This window comes from Papio anubis, chromosome 7 (assembly GCF_008728515.1).
Source record: "Papio anubis isolate 15944 chromosome 7, Panubis1.0, whole genome shotgun sequence".
NCBI classification, from domain to species: Eukaryota; Metazoa; Chordata; class Mammalia; order Primates; family Cercopithecidae; genus Papio; species Papio anubis.
In genome coordinates this window covers 85679130-85698114 of record NC_044982.1, presented here as the reverse complement: position 1 = coordinate 85698114, position 18985 = coordinate 85679130, and the positions used below count along the sequence as shown (strand labels likewise).

At 43.9% G+C, this 18985-nt stretch overlaps 3 non-coding genes across 3 annotated transcripts; 2 read left to right on the top strand and 1 right to left on the bottom strand.

The window, feature by feature from the left end:
• The first annotated feature begins 3663 nt into the window (after positions 1–3663).
• Positions 3664–3745, top strand: TRNAL-UAG. The gene has a single exon. It is a non-coding gene; the product is annotated as a tRNA-Leu (tRNA).
• Positions 3746–9496: 5751 nt separating this feature from the next.
• On the bottom strand, positions 9497–9569 carry TRNAT-UGU. Its single transcript has one exon. It is a non-coding gene; the product is annotated as a tRNA-Thr (tRNA).
• A 1767-nt stretch (positions 9570–11336) lies between these two features.
• Positions 11337–11408, top strand: TRNAP-UGG. Its single transcript has one exon. It is a non-coding gene; the product is annotated as a tRNA-Pro (tRNA).
• The last annotated feature ends 7577 nt before the right edge of the window (positions 11409–18985 follow it).

Here is an 18985-nt window from a genome sequence, read left to right as displayed (position 1 = left end):
ATGCTAGGCATAATAGTGCAACAGATACTTTAAATATTTGTTCTCTCCCCTCCCATTCACCCTCCACAGCTCTTTCAAGTAGTAAAGAGCCCCAGGCACTTTTTTTTTTCTTTCAAGCTGATGCTTCCCGGGCCTACACATTGAGATGGTGGCACACAATTCCTAGGGATTCTCTCTAGCTTAAGAAGAACATTAGTCTTTCCACTTCTGACCCTGGCAAAGACTTGCATATACTGATGGAGGCAGTAAGCTCACACTCCTTTTTCCCTAAGGCTTCCTGTTAGGCAGGGATCTAGACCCGACATGGTGGCACCACCCGGCGTAGGAGGCCCTCTGTTCGAGACTTCCCTTCCTCTTTGAACACACCGGCAGACTTGCATACGTCAAAGGTTCCGGCTGGGCAACCACACTCCCCCATGACCTGCAGCTCACCTGCATTCCACAAGTTCGTAAACAGCAGTTCCAGTTGACAGTTTCCAAAGACCCCTTCCTCATGACCCTTACTCGATTCCTGCCCTAGTAGTTTCAAGACCCCCCAGGCCCTGTTTGTACAACCAGTTTTACCTCTCGAGCTATAAAAAGCCCCTACCCTCCTCCCTCAGCGCGACTTCCTCGGCCAGCACCTTTGGACAGAGGAACCTCGCCCGCGAGTCCTAATAAAGGCTATTCTCACTGCCATTTGCCTTGTGTCTTCATTCCTGGTTTGGCTCCAGCCTCAGTTTACCTTACACTTCCTTCAAAGCTTGAAAACACAATGTGAAATTTCTTAGTAGTCATACATGTCAGGTCTCTGAGCTCAAGCTAAGTCATCATATCCCCTGTGACCTGCACGTATACATCCAGATGGCCTGAAGTAACTGAAGAATCACAAAATAAGTGAAATTTAAATGGCGTGTTCCTGCCTTAACTGATGATGTTCCACCACTAAAGAAGTGAAAATGGTCAATCCTTGCCTTAACTACAAAAGAAGTGAAAACGACCAGTCCTTGCCTTAACTGATGACATTACCTTGTGAAATTCCTTCTCCTGGCTCATCCTGGCTCAAAAAGCTCCCCCACTGAGCACCTTGTGACCCCCTACCCCTGCCCACCAGAGGACAACCCGCTTTGACTGTAATTTTCTTTTACCTACCCAAATCCTATAAAACGGCCCTACCCCATCTCCCTTCACTGACACTCTTTTCAGACTCAGCCAGCCTGCACCCAGGTGATTAAAAAGCTTTATTGCTCACACAAAGCCTGTTTGGTGGTCTCTTCACACGGAGGCGTGTGAAAATCCATTCAGCCAAAGGGGCTGGCAATGGGTATTTTAATCTCTCTGTCTTAAGTGAGGCCTAGGAGGCCATATCTTTGACCATCCGGCTGGATTCAAAACCTTGGAGATGCTGCCTGCGGGCCTTGGGTGCTGACCTCCTCCTTCTAGGGAGAAAGAGACCTGGTCAGGGCCTACGGGGTGGGTACCCAGTGAGCTTAGATTGCCCATGAGCTGGAGGTTGGGGAGGAGGGTGCTGGCGCCAGAGAGCGACGAGGCATGAAGAGGCGGATGTAACACCGGGTGAGTCTGGGAGGCACCGTGAGGAGCCCAGACTAGAGTGGGTGGCAGGCGGGAGGAGCCGGCCTCCGACCTCTGAATGTCCCATCCCTTTCCTATGCTGACCCTGCTTCCCTGCCTGGGTTCTACGTTTATTCGGTGCTCCCTGAGCCCTATTTTAAAGCTGCTTTTTAAGAACTTCCTTTCTGCTCGCCTCCCCCAACTCCTGGCAGCGGTGACCGTGAACTCGCAGGAACTTCGCCCCCGCCCCCGCGAAGGCCCAGGGAAGAACGCTTTTGTCCTTTCTGTTCTCCCTCAACCTGACCCGTTGGGTCACCAGAGCTTCAGGAGAGACCTCAGAGGCCTAGGGCCAGGAGGGGCGAGAAAGGGTTGTGGTTTTTTGAGTGATTGAGATGGAGGACAGAGGGAGCACTTAAAATTAGTTAACTTTAGTTAGACTCCCAGGAGAATTTCTGGATCCACAGACCAAGAAAACAGCCAAGTGGAAACAGCAAAAATGAATATAAATAATACATAATCCAGGGCTTTGCACCCAGTGGGGTTGTTGGCAAGTCAGTGATTCCCGCTTTGGGTGCAGGAAACCCCAAGTATCACCTCCGAAACTGTTTTCTAGCTTTCCCTCTGTTCCTTTAGAAAGAAATGGTACAACACATGACTATCTCAAAAGATGCAGAAAAGGCTTTCTGTAAAATTCAACATCCCTTCATGTTAAAACCCCTCAATAATCTAGGTTTTAAAGGAACATACCTCAAAATAATAAAAGCCATGTGTGACAAACCCGCAATCAACATCATACTGAATGGGCAAAACCTGGAAGCATTCCCCTTGAACAGGCACAAAACACAGATGCCTTCTCTCACCACACCTATTAACATAGTATTGGAAGTTCTGGCCAGAGCAATAAAGCAAGAGAAAGAAATACAGGGCATTCAAATAGGAAGAGAGGAAGTCAAACTATTCTTGTTTGCAGATGACATGATCCTGTATCTAGAAAACTGCCTCATCTCAGCCCAAAAGCTTAAGAAAGCTGATAAGCTGCCAGGTGTGGTGGCTCACACCTGTAATCCCAACACTTTGGGGGGCCGAGGCAAGTGGATCACCTGAGGTCAGCACTTCGAGACCAGCCTGGCCAACATGGTGAAAACCCATCTCTACTAAAAATACAAAAAATTAGCTGGGCGTGGTGGCGGACGCCCATATTCCCAGCTATTCAGGAGGCTGAGGCAGGAGAATCGCTTGAACCCGGGAGGTGGAGGTTGCAGTGAGTCCAGATGGCACCACTGCCATGGGTGTCGCCTATCCAGCCTGGGCGACAGAGATGCCGAGAAAAGAAAGAGGAGGGGAGAGAGAGAGAGACAGAGAGAGAGAGAGAGAGAGAGAAAGAAAAAAAAAGAAAGAAAGAAAGGGAAAGAAAAGAAAAGAGAATGAGCAGCACCAGGGCTCCAGGGAAGCCCGGGAACCACCCTTTCTGAGCTGGGGATGCCCTTGGAATATGACCGCCTTCTGGGGGTCGCTTCGGTCCTTATGAAAGGAAGCCGTGATTCTACCGTGGGTATGGGCGTCGGTCTACCTGAGGGTGCAGAGCGGCCTTCTTCCTCAACAAGAAGCCCGGCAATTACACCCAGCCTCGCCATGCTCAAACTGCAGGAGGGAGTTTCCTTTGAACGCAGTGACAGGCTTACAGGTCTGTGAACCAAAGGGCGCCTATTAAGTGACCTGAACTTCGAACCCATGGCACTCTAAGCAATATTTGCACCCACAGAACCACGATCCAACAGCAAAGAGTTCTTATTATTCAGTCTTCTGGAATAACTTGCACATCACCGTAGGATTTTTAAAGTTTCTGTGTTTTATTGCCTAGGTTAAGGAAAAGATAAAGGTCTTCCAGAGACATTGACGCTAATAATCGTCGATTACCTGCTAGCCCACACTTCCCGGGGCGAGTGAAGATTCAGTAATTCCTCCTCTCCCTGCGTTTGCTTGAATTCCTAAGGATGAATTAAAATGCTATCCGGAGCTCTGTTTCCGCGAAATTCAGAATTTTGCACTGGTACGCTGGGGCAAAATGTTGAGAGAATGAAGAAGGTAATTGCAAACAGCGATAGCTTGTGTGGTAGTGTGGCCGAGCGGTCTAAGGCGCTGGATTTAGGCTCCAGTCTCTTCGGGGGCGTGGGTTCGAATCCCACCACTGCCAGTGGTATGTTTTATACAGCAAGGATTCTGAAGTACTAACAAATTCTAGCTATTAAGAAAATTAAATCTTCCTTCCCCAGGACGCTGCCGGATTACAGACCGTTAGTTCCTTTGAACTCTGTGTTCAAGATTAAAATCACCTCGGTTTCCAATTGGGAATAGTGTCGCTTAGGGAGGCAGGCCTCCTCTCCTCGTCCGCGGTCTCTGCTGCCTTACTCGTTGTACTGATTCTCTGGATCCCAGTTTTTGCACTGCACCATTTGGGTTCCCGCAATCAGGAAAGTTCGGTTCTCTTCTAAAATACACGCTCGCATTGAATTATTGTCATTACCTAATTTAAGCATAAGATGGTCAGGAAGTTTTTCCAGAAACTTTCCCATTGGTCCCATCAGTCCGCGGCCGAGACTGCTTTAGGAGTTGCAACTCTGTGCTCGCGAAATATCCTGCCCAGACCCTATTTTGCTTCTAACCACGTTACTTTTGTAATTGAACATGATGGATGGATGGATGGATGGATGGATGGATGGATGGATGGATGGATGAATGAATGGATGGATGGATGGATAAAGCAAAAACTCAGCGGCCGGGCGCAGTAGCTCACACCTGTAATCCCAGCACTTTGGGAGGCCGAGGCGGGCGGATCAAGAGGTCAGAAGATCGAGACCATCCTGACCAACATGGTGAAACCCCGTCCTAGTAAAAAAAAATACAAAAGCCGGGCGTGGTGGCGCGGACTGACCTGTAGTCCCAGCTACATCGGAGGCTGAGGCGGGGGAATCGCTTGAACCCGGGAGGCGGAGGTTACAGTGAGCCAAGATCGCGCCACTGCACTCTAGTCCTGGCGACAGAGTAAGACTCCGTCTAAAAAATACACTCAGCAAGGTTCATGCTCTCATTCAGAGATCACTATCTCATGGAGAATGGGGAGAAGACAAGTAAACAGTTATTTTGAGTTTGTGATTCAAAAACACTTCAGAACGGATTCTTGACTAACTCCGTTCATTGGGCCCGGGGGTGTCTGTGAATGTTGTGGGTTTAGTCACCCTCCTGCCCCTTCCCAGTGAATCAGGTTACGGTGGTGGCGACATTTCGGGTTTCTGAACTACCCAGCTACAATACTCGCGTAGAAACTAACCCACTGTGGAAAATTAGAAGGGTTACACTCAGGGCCTATTTAGTGGTATCGTCTCAGAATGGTTGTCTTACTGCGTTTTTTAACGACTACAGCCCGTCACCTACAGAAGTACTAATGGATTTGGCCGGGCAGCTTCCTCGGGGAGAGATTTCACTGCCGTGACATGAGGAATGAATGAAAGAAACTGAGCAGAGAACAGCGACTCTGTGCAAGAACCAAGTGTCATGCCACCCAGGCTGGAGTGCAGTGGTGCGATCACTACTCATTGCAGCCTCGAGCTCCCGGGCTCAAGCGATCCTCCTGTCTGTCTCCCAAGGAGCTAGGATCACAGTTCTGCACTATCACGCCCACGCCCGGCTGTTTGCTTACTTGCTTGTTTGTTTTGGTAGAGCCCAGGGATTGGGTGGGAGTTGGGAGGGGCGGGGCAGTGGGGAGGGGCATGGTCTCTCTAGGTCGCCCGGGTTGATCTCGAACTCCTGGGCGCCTAGCGTCAAGCCACTTTTTGACTCTGCCCTCCTTTTTATATCTTCCTCCCTCCTCATTCAAAATCCTCTTCCGTGCACTCCCAGAACATCTTCCATTTCACTTTGATGACTCCTCCAGACCAGTTCCCTTCTTTTTCACCCACCTATCACCAAGAAATATCTTGGGCCCCCAAGATGTTCACAAAAGCCTTTTGTTTTGCTTCTCTCAGAAATCGAGAGACAAGGCATATTTTGTCCCAGTGCCTAGTCGGGGGGAAATATCTCTATATCTGTGGATAAATTGGACCTTCCTGGCACTTTTATAAAATTCCCTGTTTGCATAATTTCTGTATCATTGTTCTTCCTTTTTCCACAAGGCAATTGTTCTGTCTTCCAATTCTGTTTTATGAAAATAAGTCAAATTTAAAAGTTGTTGGAACGCCCCCACCCACCGCCACAATGCTCTAAGCCTTCAGAGAGATGTGACTGTGATCTGAGTCACATATGGTTACAACTTCTTTCTCAGATTATAGATTAACTCACTTTCTTATTTTTCTGGTTCTGTGTGTACCAGAGAGAATTAAAGGACATCAAGAAAAAAAACCTACAGTCTTCTTAATTAATGACCCTCGTTATAGATGAATTTCCCTTTGTCTTGTCCTGCTTTGTTTGCTTAGACCAGATAACAGAAAACCCATGATTATTATGCCCTCTACAAAAAATGTTAAATGTACCCTTGCCAAAAAGAAACACTGCCTATAACCAATCAAATGGCTGTAACTATGTGCCAACCTTGTATGAATAGTGTATGAATCATGAATAATGTTGTAATCCTGCTAAAAACTCCTCTGTCTCTGCCTATACAAATGAAACCTCAACTTTCCTTCTTCAGAATGCTGACCCTATTCCTTTGGAGTTGGTATTTCCAGGTGGCCCATCCTCACAGTTTTGGCTTGAGTAAACTCTCTTTAAATTAGAGTCTTACCCTTTTGATTATTTCAAGCTGACAGTTTGTTTTCCCTTCTTCCTGAAAAGTAATTCTGTGCATTATCTTGAGACTGGGTTAATTTTTGTTTTTCTGTTCATCTCCTTCTAGTGACTCCCAGAAACCTGATCTATCAGCTGGATGTTTTCAGCTCCATAGAGGCCATCATTTCCATTGAAACGAAGCGCACTGAAACTTCCTCCATTCCTTCTCCCACTCCTCCTCCCCGCCAGGCCAGCATTTTCCACATTCCAGCATTCTCTCCCTCCACCAAGGACACTAGCATTCCCCAGACTCTCAAGAGCACCACCTCAGAATGTTTTTGCTTATATTGTTTTACTCTTTTCACTGTCCCTTAGTTTCAGGTAATTCCCTCTCCTGTTGATGGAAGGATGCTGACTTGTTTCTATCTCCCCTCATTCATGCCACTCACCATTCCTGCCTTTTTTCTGCCTCCATCACCTCTGCACCACCAAAATGATTCTGAACCCCTATCCTTCCTGCTGTCCCCTCCTCTTGTTCCTCTTGATAGTACCAGCCTCTCCTCCAGCTCTACTCTACCACCCCTGCCACATCCCTTACCCCTACTCCTCTCTGGCACTCTTACTGGCATTTCCCCCAACACATCTGTCTCCACACACACATATCGGAAAGCTCCCTAACTCATTTAAGCTTGCATCAATATTTCTGTCAAATTCTAGCTCAAAATTCAACTTCAGGAAGCTCTCTTCAGTTAGTTCCTCCTCACCATTCTGTTCCCTCCTTTTCATTGTCTTAAATGTGGTCCTATATCGTTTCGTAAACCTTTATGGCAGTATCAATAAATCAACACAGCGTTACCTATTTTGTTACTTCAACTAAACTGTGAATTAAACGTAAGTCACCAAGTTTTAAAAAAATTAATAGATTTTACATCCAAGAGCAGTTTTAAGTTTACAGCAAAACTGGGTGGAAAGTACGGAGAGTTCTTACATTCTGCCCTCTGTCCCCACAGCCTCCCTTATCAAGGACATCCTGCACCAGTATGGTACATTGGTTACAACTAACATTGATACACCATCATTAAACAAAGTCTGTAGTTTAAATCAAGATTCACTATTGGTGCTGTACATTCTATGAGCTTGAACAAATGCATCATAATCATGACATATATACACTATTATAACACCATACAGAGTAGTTTCACTGCCCTAAAAATCTTCTGTGCTCCACACATTCATCCCTCTCACCTAACTCCTGGAAACTGCCGATGCTTTTACTGTCTACATTGTTTTGCCTTTTCCAGAATGTCATATAGTTGAAATCATACAGTATACGGGCATTTCAGATTGGCTTCTTTTACTTAGTAATATGCCTTTAAATTTACTTCCATGTCTTTTTATTTCTTGATAACATGTATCTTCTAAGGGCTGATTGATATTCCATTGTGTGGATATAGCACAGTTTATCTATTCACCTGTTAAAGGATATCTTTGTTGCTTCCAAGTTTTGGCAATTATACATAAAGCTGCTAATTATACATAAAGCTGTGAAGGGTACTGTGTGGACATATGTTCAACTCATTTGGATAAGTGCCTAAGAGTGTGATTGCTGATTGTATGAGAAACATGTATTTGGTTTTGTAAGAAACTGCAAAAATTGTCTACCATAATGGCACTGGGTATTTTTAAACTTTATTTTATAAAGTAAAAAACTTTTTTTATGTAATGTATACAAGTGGCACATTTTGAAAAATACATAAAATTATAAAGAATATCAGTCACCCACAGATAAACAGATTTTGGCATATATCCTTTTTCATTCTTGAATAATAAATTTCTAAAAGTAGAAATAGAATACTTGATTAAATACAATGTCTTTTTAGAGTTCTTGATTTATAATGCCCAATTGTCCTCCAGAAAGCCATGACATTCTGCAAGAATGTTCTTATCAGTATTAGATATTAATAAATAGTTTCCAATTTGATTTCTTATTAGGGAAGGAAGATTTTCCATATGCATACTTGACCTTTTGCTTATTCTCGGTATCGTTTGTTTAGATCCTTTTGAGGGGCAGGTCTTTCTAAAGTATTTCTCCTTAAACCCTGAATTGTCTAGTGTGAATTATTCACCGTAATGAAAAAGTGTAGGGTTTGGGGGTGAGGTTTAGGGATGTTACCCATTATCCACTCAATATTAACTAGTCTTACAGATTAGGAGATTGATTCAAATCTAAAAAGAACATCATTAATTTACACCTCGTGAGTAAACAGAATCACATCTACTGCAGAATCACAGAGGACGCATAAAATTAAGGTTCATGGTCAGCAAAATGTTCTTTAGTTGCCTGAAAATAGAAACCCAATTAGTGCTTCACAGTCTTTGGGTTAGGATACATTAATGAAACCTTCTGTTGGCTGAGTAGACTGAAACACGAAAACACGGGCAGAATGGAACCGGCGACCTTAAGGATGGCTGTAGTTATAAACTCCTACAGTCCTCCGCTCTACCAGCTGAGCTATGGAAAATTGTCCATGAGAGATGTTAGTGTAGATATTTGTGCATTGAGTAGCTGCTGGTGAGACTCCTGACTTCTTTGTATTTGGGCTCAGATTAGAGTTCAAGAAGTTTCCAGAGAGCCAGATCTATAGAACTGAGTCCCGGGAGCAGCCTTGAGGCAGTAGGAAGTGAGATCTGAGTAGGAGGTAGTGAGAATGGAAACAGAGCTGAAGCCACCGGCTTGGGGTGAATCTCCGTAGCTTTGGAACTAGGCTGCCTTCAGAATAATCTGCGAGCCAGTTTTCGCCCCAGGATGGCAGGAACGGACCACCAAGCAATCTGCAAGTTGAGAAGTGCGCAGGACTCCGGGGATCATGGCTATCAGCAGATTACGTTAGATCTCTTCCTCACAAACACAAACCAAGTCTAGCACTTTTCTCCCAGAGACGTGAGCAATCTAGTTTCTTCCTCGCTTACTGCAGGGTACAAACACCTGTTTTCCCGGTATCCTTCATAGGAACCCGACGCCGTACTTCTTCGTCTCAAATCCAGGATCTGGCTTTCACGGAAAGATCATCAAGTGCTTCCTTTCTTCACTAGTCTGTTTCAGCATTGAAAAGGCTAAAAAGCTCCTGCTCTTTTGCAGGAGTGAAGGGGAAAAAAAACAAAAACAAAAACAACCCTATCGCTAAGGCCCCAGCGAGATTTGAACTCACGACCCCTGGTTTACAAGACCAGTGCTCTAACCCCTGAGCTATGGAGCCGCAACGAACAGCGTTTATTTAACAATCAATCTATTATGCAGATAAAATACTAGGTAACTAGTATTTACGTCTAAATAAGAAATACATTAAAAGGAATTTTTGAAGGACGTGACTCTTACATACAAGGAAAAAACATTTTCTTGACCAGGCCCGGACTGGAATGCAAGTCACTGTAAGAGTAAAATGGGGAGTAACAAAATTATTTAATAAAAAGTAATGATTATTCATTCCAACTTTTAAATTCTGGATTTTTGCTTCTTTGGAGATAGCTGAATTATTATCTTTTAAAAGTGGCCCTATTTTTATTACTAAAATTAAAAGTATATGTTTCGCTAGGCAAATGACTTACGTTCTTTAAAAGAGATGAGTTTTCAGTTTGCTTGCTCATCAAAAACGAACAAACAAACCATAAAAGACACGAGCATTAATATATATTGCTATCTTAACGCATGCTCCACATTACATGCTCCCCAGCATCAGGCTTGACAAGTCCCAACTGTCGAACAATATCAGGGTCAGGGTGCGTTTCATTATAGAGGAGAATGCAAGAGTGATCAGAGACATTCTCCCAACCCACTTGGATTCTTAATCCAACTCTCTTAGTCTGAGATTGGGGTTGTTTTGAAATGGGAGGCGGCTGTCTTCAAGCACAGGACGTACCCCTCGGACCTTCAGTTTGGGGGTAGACACAGTGAGGGCGCGAAGGCTTCCAGATCTCCCCCAGACTTTCAGCGGAGTCAGGCTCGGTCACAGATTCCTCTAAGTTACCTGAAGCAGAGGTGGCTAGAAGGGGTCCAGCCCTTTCCTTGGCCTTTTAACGCTCCTCTTCCTAGCATTTCGGAGTCCGGGCGGCAGCTCCTTCTCTTTGGGCCTCCGGGCTTTTCTAAGCGCCAACTTGAAGTCTAGAAAGAATAAAAGGGGCTTCGTCGCATGGGAAGGTTGGGGAGGAAGAGTTTCTCTTCTTTTATCTCCTTTGGTGTCAGCCTGACCAGGAGGCTCAGTCATTCACTAGACAGCTCCCACTGGCCAGGAGCGAGCTCCGCGCAGGGCAAGCCATGTAATCAAGGCAGACACTGCTGCGCCCTGGGGAGGTTAGAGCAAGAGCCTGGGAGCTTCGGTTCCCAAGTAGAAAAGGCTGCCGAGTGAAGACAATCCTCCCCCCACCACCCTCCCACCACCTTTTGAGTGGTAGAGAAGTGGGCTTCTACAGAAGAGAGTGTGGGCAGAGAGCAACTTTTCCCCGACGGCACCTCTTGGGCGCCCTTGAAAGACACCTTAAATCTAAACCTATAATCCAGAGGTAATCAACTAAAGCTGAAAGCGAAAGGCCAAAGCACCCACGTGGAGTGCTGGGTGCTGTAGGCGAGAGGTCTGAGGTAGTGGCTTTTAGAGCTCAACATCTTTGGTAATGTTGGTTCGACATTTTCCCCTGGAAGTCCCGCGGTGACCTTTATCTTTCGGCGAGTGAAATCGGTCGTTCTTGTTTTTCCTGGGTCCTCCAACCACCGGCCACCTTAAATGGTTCAGTCCCTTTGAGTACTCGGACCCTTCCTGTCCATTGACCGACACAGCTCGGCCCGGATCCTGAAATGAACGTTTCTACCTTCGGAAAGCTGCGGCTCGGATCCTTCCGAACTCGCACGTTGGCTTTCTTGGGGTCTGGAGAAAATCACTGGCCTCGAAAGGAATCAAAGCTGTTCAAGTGTTGTGCTACAACAACAACTAAAATAAATGAACACTCTTAGAGAAAACCGTCATTCCAATTCTGGCTCGTTGGTCTAGTGGTATGATTCTCGCTTTGGGTGCGAGAGGTCCCGGGTTCAAATCCCGGACGAGCCCCTTTCTGTTTCATCTTTCTCTCTTTAAGGCCAGTAATTAACAATGCAATCGCCGCCACGGCTAGGTCACCTAGCTTGAAGGCTCGACCTGCGGGTGATGAGATTGTTGAACAAACTGGTGGCTTTTGCTGAAAGAATCAAATACAAGGAAGGTGCTACGAAGCGCCAAGGTCTTCACCACAGATCGAGGCTCCCAGACCAGCTCTGACAGGATCTTTTGTCAGCAGGAGAGTGTTCGGGCAGTTCTTACCCAGTATTTTGTGTGGAACAAACTAGTGCACTTCTCACTAGGTCACTTCGTACGGAGAAGATTGCTACCTGAAGGCGTGTTAGGGTCACAATGTCCCGATAGCGCCGGCTTTCTGAGTCCCTGACTGCGCGGTGATCCAGCCGCGGGATGGAGTCTGGCCCTTGCCCTGGCCTTGGCGCTGCTCCACAGCGCGCTGTTGCACTCTTGGTTGTTCTAGTGAGACTTCCTATCTCACAGTTGCAAGCGCTGTTGCATCGTTCGAATGCAAAGTCGCAGCCCTGGGAACTTGAGGGCTTAGAGGACACAGACATTCATTTTGTTCAAGGAAGCGCAATTGAATTATTTCCAGGTGTTATTTTCGAAAACACAGTATAACATAGGAATAGTCGTTTTTGTCACTTCTGGAAAGAATCCACCAGTCCCTTTAGTGCTCTTTGACAGCTCACCTGAACAATCAACAGGTTCTACTGTTGGGTGTCTACCTATAATCCTTGAGTGTGGTTCGATTCTGGAGTGAAGAAGTTGTCCTCGCAATGAACTGCTGGGATGATGAGAGCCTCAAAGTTGCTTGTCTTTCTAAGTAGCTTGTTTAGAAAGGAATCTTTAGGCCGAGCGCGGTGGCTCATGCCTGTAATCCCAGCACTTTGGGAGGCCGAGGTGGGTGGATCACCTGAGGTCAGGAGACCAGCCTGACCAACATGGTGAAACTCCATCTCTACTAAAAATACAAAATAATCAGACATGGTGGCGCGCGCCTGTAACCCCAGTTACTCGGGACGCTGAGGTAGGAGAATTGTTTGCACCCAGGAGGCAGAGATTGCAGTGAGCCAAGATTGTGCTATTGCGCTCCAGCCTGGGCAACAAGAGCAAAACTCTGTCTCAAAAAAAAAAAAAAAAGAGAAAAGAGAAAATTTTAACAGGATTTCTGTCTAGCCCAATTATATTTGTCCTTTCTGAGGTTTCCCTTGGAAGAGTTATGTGTCCAGAAGAAAATAAGGGGTTTTCAGATGGATGATTACAGGAAGGGAGGAGAAAAGGAAGAATCTGCCAACATGCCCTGACTTCCAGGTTGTCTGGTGGGTGGGAGAGGTGAGATGTCTAGCCTGGGAGTTTGTCTTTGCTGAACAACTGCCAGTGGATATGCCCAACAGGAAATTGGATATAGTGTCTGTGATACATCACATAAACAGAATTAAAAATAAACATAATATGATGATCTCAATAGATGCAGAAAAAAGCATTTAACGAAATCCAGCATCCCTTTATGATCAAAACCATCAGTAAAATCAGCATAGAAGGGACATGTCTCAAGGTAACAAAAGCCATCTATGACAAACCAACAGCCAACAGGGAGAAGTTGAAAGCATTCCTCCTGGAACAAGGCAAGGATGCCCACTTTCACCATTTCTATTCAACGTAGTACTGGAAGTCCTAGCCAGAGCAATCAGACAAGAGAAAAAAATAAAGGGCATCCAAATTGGAAAAGAGGAAGTCAAACTGTCACTGTTTGCTGATGATATGATCGAATACCTAGAAAACCCTAACGACCCATCCAAAAAGCTCCTGGATGTGATCAATGAATTCACTACAGTTGCAGGATACAATATCAACGTACAGTCAGTAGCACTGCTATATACCAACAACGACCAAGCTGAGAATCAAATCAAGAACTCAATCCCTTTTACAACAGCTTCAAAAATAAAAAATAAAATAGCAATATGCTTAACCAAGGAGGTGAAAGATCTCTACAAGGAAAATTGCAAAATACTGCTGAAAAAAATCATAGATGACAAAAACAAATGAAAACACATCCCATGCTCATGGATGGATAGAATCAATATTGTGAAAATGACCATACTGCCAAAAGCAATCTACGGATTCAATACAATTCCCATCAAAATACCGTCGTCATTCTTCTCAAAACTAGAAAAAACAATCCTAAAATTCACATGAATCCAAAGAAAAAGCCTGCATAGCCCCCAAGCAAAGCTAAGTGTAAAGAACAAATCTGGAGGCATCACATTACCTGTCTTCAAACTATACTGCAAGGCTATAGTTACCAAAACAGCGTAGTACTGGTAAAACAAAACAAAACATGTAGACCAATGTAACAGAATAGAGAACCCAGAAAAAAACCAACTACGGCCGGGCGCAGTGGCTCAAGCCTGTAATCCCAGCACTTTGGGAGGCCAAGACGGGTGGATCACAAGGTCAGGAGATCCAGACCATCCTGGCTAACACGGTGAAACCTCCTCCCTACTAAAAAATGCAAAAAACTAGGCGGGCGAGGTGGTGGGCGCCTGTAGTCCCAGCTGCCTGGGAGGCTGAGGCAAGAGAATGGCGTGAACCCGGGAGGTGGAACTTGCAGTGAGCTGAGATCCGGCCACTGCACTGTAGCCTGAGTGACAGAGTGAGACTCCATCTCAATAAAAAAAAAAAATAATAATAATAATAATCCATATTGCCTACAGTATACACTGCTCGGGTGATGGGTGCACCAAAATCTCAGAAATCACCACTAAAGAACTTCACATAACCAAAAACCACCTGTTCCCCTAAAACAATTGAAATAAAATAAATAAATAACAAAAACAGTGTGTTCTAATAAATAGAACACACTATTTCAAGCAAGAGGACAAGATCAGTCGTGCCAAACTCTGCTAAGTATAAAGAGTAAAATAAGCTTGCTGAGTTAAGCATCATTGTCATAATCGATGATGTCATTAAGAGTTTTATTTATATATTTAATTTTTGAGACAAGGTCTCACCCTGTAGCCCAGACTGGAGTACAGTAATGCGATCATGGCTCACTGCAGCCTGGAACTCCCAGGCTCAAGCAATCCCCCTTGTTGGCTTCCCAACGTGCTGGGATTGTGGGCATGAGCCACTGCACCTGGCCTTATTAAGAGTTTTATATGTGAAATAATGCAAACAGAAGCATTTTCTACTTCTTCTAAACTAAGTATGTTCTGTCTTAACTGTATATTTAAAAACAAAATACAAATTTCATGTCAATGAAGGTAAGATCTTAGAAAGGAAAGCTTAGAAAAAAACATCAATAAACAGATTTTTATTTATTCTTTTATTTAATCACAAACTTTAATGGACACACAAGTTTGTATCACTGTTATATGCAAGCACACACTCACATGCGCACTCAATCCACACATACCATCATACCAAATTTCAGGCAAATTTATTTCATATAATAGTTTGAATAAAGGCGCTTGTCATGGTACTTTTATAGAAAATTGAAGCCGGGTGCGGTGGCTCACGCTTGTAATCCCAGCACTGTGGGAGGGTGAGGCAAGCGGATCACCTGAGGCCGGGAGTTCAAGACTAGCCTGACCAACATGGAGAACCCCCCCGCCGACTCTGCTAAAAATACAAAATTAGCCGGGTGTGGTGGCACATGCCTGTAATCCCAGCTACTCGGGAGGTTGAGGCAGGAGAATCGCTTGAACCCAGGAGGTGGAGGTTGCGATGAGCTGAGATCATGCCATTGCCCTCCAGCCTGGGCAACAAGAGGGAAACTCCATCTCTGAAAAAAAAAAAAAAGAAAGAAATTCGAGAAACCCTGTGATTACCAATCTGATTAGTCAATGTACTATTAAACCAATACATTTTTTATATCAGGAGAAGGGCTCATTTCGCCAGATCCATCTTAATCTTGGCAAAGTAAAACACTTTTTTTTTTGAGACGGAGTCTTGCTCTGTTGCTCAACTTGAGTGCAGTGGCACAATCTTGGCTCGCTGTAACCTCAGCCTCCCAGGTTCAAGCGATTCTCCTGTATCAGCCTCCTGAGTAGCTGGGACTACAGGCACGCACCACCATGCCCAGCTAATTTTTGTATTTTTGTTTGTTTGTTTGTTTGTTTTGAGACAGAGTCTGGGTCTGTTGCCCAGGTTGGAGTACAGTGGAGGAATCTCAGCTTACCACAACCTCTGCCTCCTGAGTTCAAGAGACTGTCCTGCCTCAGCCTCCCAGGTAGCTGGGACTACAGGCACTCACCATCATGCCCAGCTAATATTTTTATTTTTAGTAGAGACGGGGTTTCACTATGTTGGCCAGGCTGGTCTCAAACTCCTGACCTTGTGATCTGCCTGCCTTGGCCTCCCAAAGTGCTGAGATTACAGGTGTGAGCCACCGTCACCGGCTAACATTTACTTTTTTAGTAATCTTTTTCCCCTATGTCCACAGTATAATAATTAGTTCATTATATAAATTTATAGTCACATTTATCTTCTCAAAAATGGATCCAAATTTACTTTCTCAGATACACTACAAAGTATTCATACTTTTTAAAATTTTGCTTCCTGGTATAGTTTTTATTGTGATATTTCTCTTCATAATCATGTTCAATTATCTTATGCCTTGTTAGTATAATTACATCTTCTTAGAGTCACTTTTAAATTTTAAATGGTCTTGGCCCCGGGCGCAGTGTTTCCCTCCTGTAATCCTAGCACTTTGGGAGATCGAGGCGGGCCGATCACCTGAAGTCAGGAATTCGAGACCAGTCCGGCCAACATGGTGAAACCCTGCCTCTACTAAAAGTACAAAAATTAGCTGGGCATGGTGGTGGGCGCCTGTAATCCCAGATACTCCGGAGGCTGAGGCCGGAGAATCGCTTGAACTCAGGAAGCGGAGGTTGCAGTGAGCCAAGATCGCGCCATTGCACGCCAGCCTGGGTGACAAGAGCAAAGAGCAAAGCTCTGTCTCAAAAAAACAAAAAGAAAGAAAGAAAAAAGAAGTCTTACTATATTTTACATTTTAGCCCACAGTCCCATATGTGTAGATGGATAGATCGATTGATTGATTGACAGACAGATAGATGCGTGTGTATGCATATATTTATGTATTTATGAGCCACAGGCGGTGGCTCATGCCTGTAATCCCAGCACTTTGAGAGGCCGAGGCGGGTGGATCACCTGAGGTCAGGAGTTCGAGACCAGCCTGACCAACATGGGGAAACCCCATTTCTACTAAAAAATACAAAAATTACCCGGGCTTGGTAGGGGGTGCCTGTAATCCCAGCTACTCAGGAGGCTGAGGCAGGAGAGTCACTTGAATCCCAGAGGCAGAGGTTGAAGTGAGCTGAGATCATGCCATTGGTTTCCAGCCTGGGCAAAAGAGCAAGACTCCGTCTCAAAAACAGAAAAAAAATTATATATTTATATTTTCACATGTATTATGTCTACCCCAAAAGTCTATGCATTCCTTGATGGCAGAGGCCAATATTTGTACCTCTAACATACCAACTTACTTCCTAGAACACAGTATTTAACAAATTTTATTGAATTAAATTGAGCCCAAAGTTATTTTTCACAATGAAACACATGTTGAAAATGGATGGTTTAACATGCTTTATTGCCGTAATATGGGGCAATTACTTCAAGAAATGCTATAAATTGTTACATGAATTCCTTTCCTTGCCCAGTGGCTGGAATGGACTTCAGATTTTTACGTTTCATGAAACTAGGTAATTTTTAAGGCACTGTTTCATCTCCTCTCTGGGCAACGCTTCTAGATCACTCCAGAAGAGTTATTTTCACCCTCTGAATCAATCATTCTTTCCATTTCTTTAATACTCAGAAATATTTTGGAATAAAATTATCTACTGTGTTTGCATGCGTTACGAATAGAACCAGATAAAAACATTTCTATTTTCTATGCCCACTGACACTTGTGGCTAACTCTTTTGATGCTAATACTCAGTTTGCCAGTTTTGCAGCTTTTGTAAACCTCCTTATCATCCACATTCCTTAAATTGTTATCTGTCCCTTAGTTCTCCCCTCAGACTGCTTGAGGTTACAAATTATTCTTGTTCATCTTAGCATATATTCGTATATCACAGTGTTCAACAAAGATTCTTCACAGACCTTTGCTGAATGAAGAAATGAATAAATAAATATTTGTTTCTAAGATTTCCAAAGGCACCATGAATAGGAATCCCCATTCCCTTTTCAAATGTCCAATAAAGCAGATAAAATTTACTACAAAGTTTAGTTCTTGGTAGATACAATAATATTTGGTATTCTTCTTCTTTTTTTTTTTTTTTTAGATGGAGTTTTGCTCTTTCGCCCAGGCTGCAGTGATGTGGCACGACCTTGGCTCACTGCAACCTCCGTCCCCTGGGTTCAGTGATTCTCCTCCCTCCTTATATAATAAGATTATATAAAATTGCCCTTTTCGGTAGCTGCGATTACAGGTGCCCGCTACCACGTCCAGCTAATTTTTGCATTTTTGTAGAGGCAGGGTTTCGCCATGTTGGCCAGACTGGTCTACGAACTCCTGATCTCAGATGATCCACCCGTCTTGGCCTTCCAAAGTGCTAGGATTACAGGCGTGAGCCACCGCGTCCAGCCTATGTGGCATTCTTAACTCTTTAATATGAAAGCTCCTTTTTCTAATCTTGATTTTACTAAAAACAAAAGAAGATTTAACACAACAGATACAAGAATGTAAAAAGATGAACAAATGAATGAAACATAATCCAATGAGAAAACGAGTGGAGATGTCTTTATCACTGTAATAAAGTGCACACCAGAAGAATACAGTAAATGCTATAGTCAAGAAACCCCTCATTGATCTGCTTTTCCAAAGGCACCTGGAATTACCACAGAGAAGTAATTAAGTCCCTTTATTAAATTTGCTTCACCTCTGTTTCCTCTAGTAGTAAATGTAAATTTTTCTAAAAAGTATACACAAAAATATACAGATAATCTATTTTTACTTCATTTTATATCTGTAAGGAAGTTTTTCTTAAAATTCTTGATTTGCATAAACAGTTGGAAGGCTCTACTTAGACTCTCAATCAGTTTCTAGCTTTTGAAGAGAGTGCACACATGGATTTAAATGTTGAATTAAAGCTATGATTCCTCTTCTCAGACAAATGCATATATATTCAAGCACATAAAATTTAGATACCTATCAGGCATATACATTTTCTGAAACCCATCCTTAGATTCCCTACATGATCATGGACTCTTAGGTTAAGACTCACAGGTTGGAAGGTCTTAGGAAGTGTTGATGATATTGATCATGATATATCAATAATAATAATAATAATAACAAGCATTATTATTATTAGGTATGATCTAGGATCAAGAAATTTTGCCTGAAAGAGAAGTGTGAATTGATGACCTGGGAATTCATTAGTAGTTCCAGAATTCAGTCTTTTGGTGATGTCCATAATGATGATGGAAAGGAGCATGATAATGAGAATGTCTGGATTTCAAAATATGATTTTTAAAAATGCCAACAAGACCAGGCATGGTGGCTCACACCTGTAATCCCAGCACTTTGGGAGGCTGAGGTGGGTGGATCA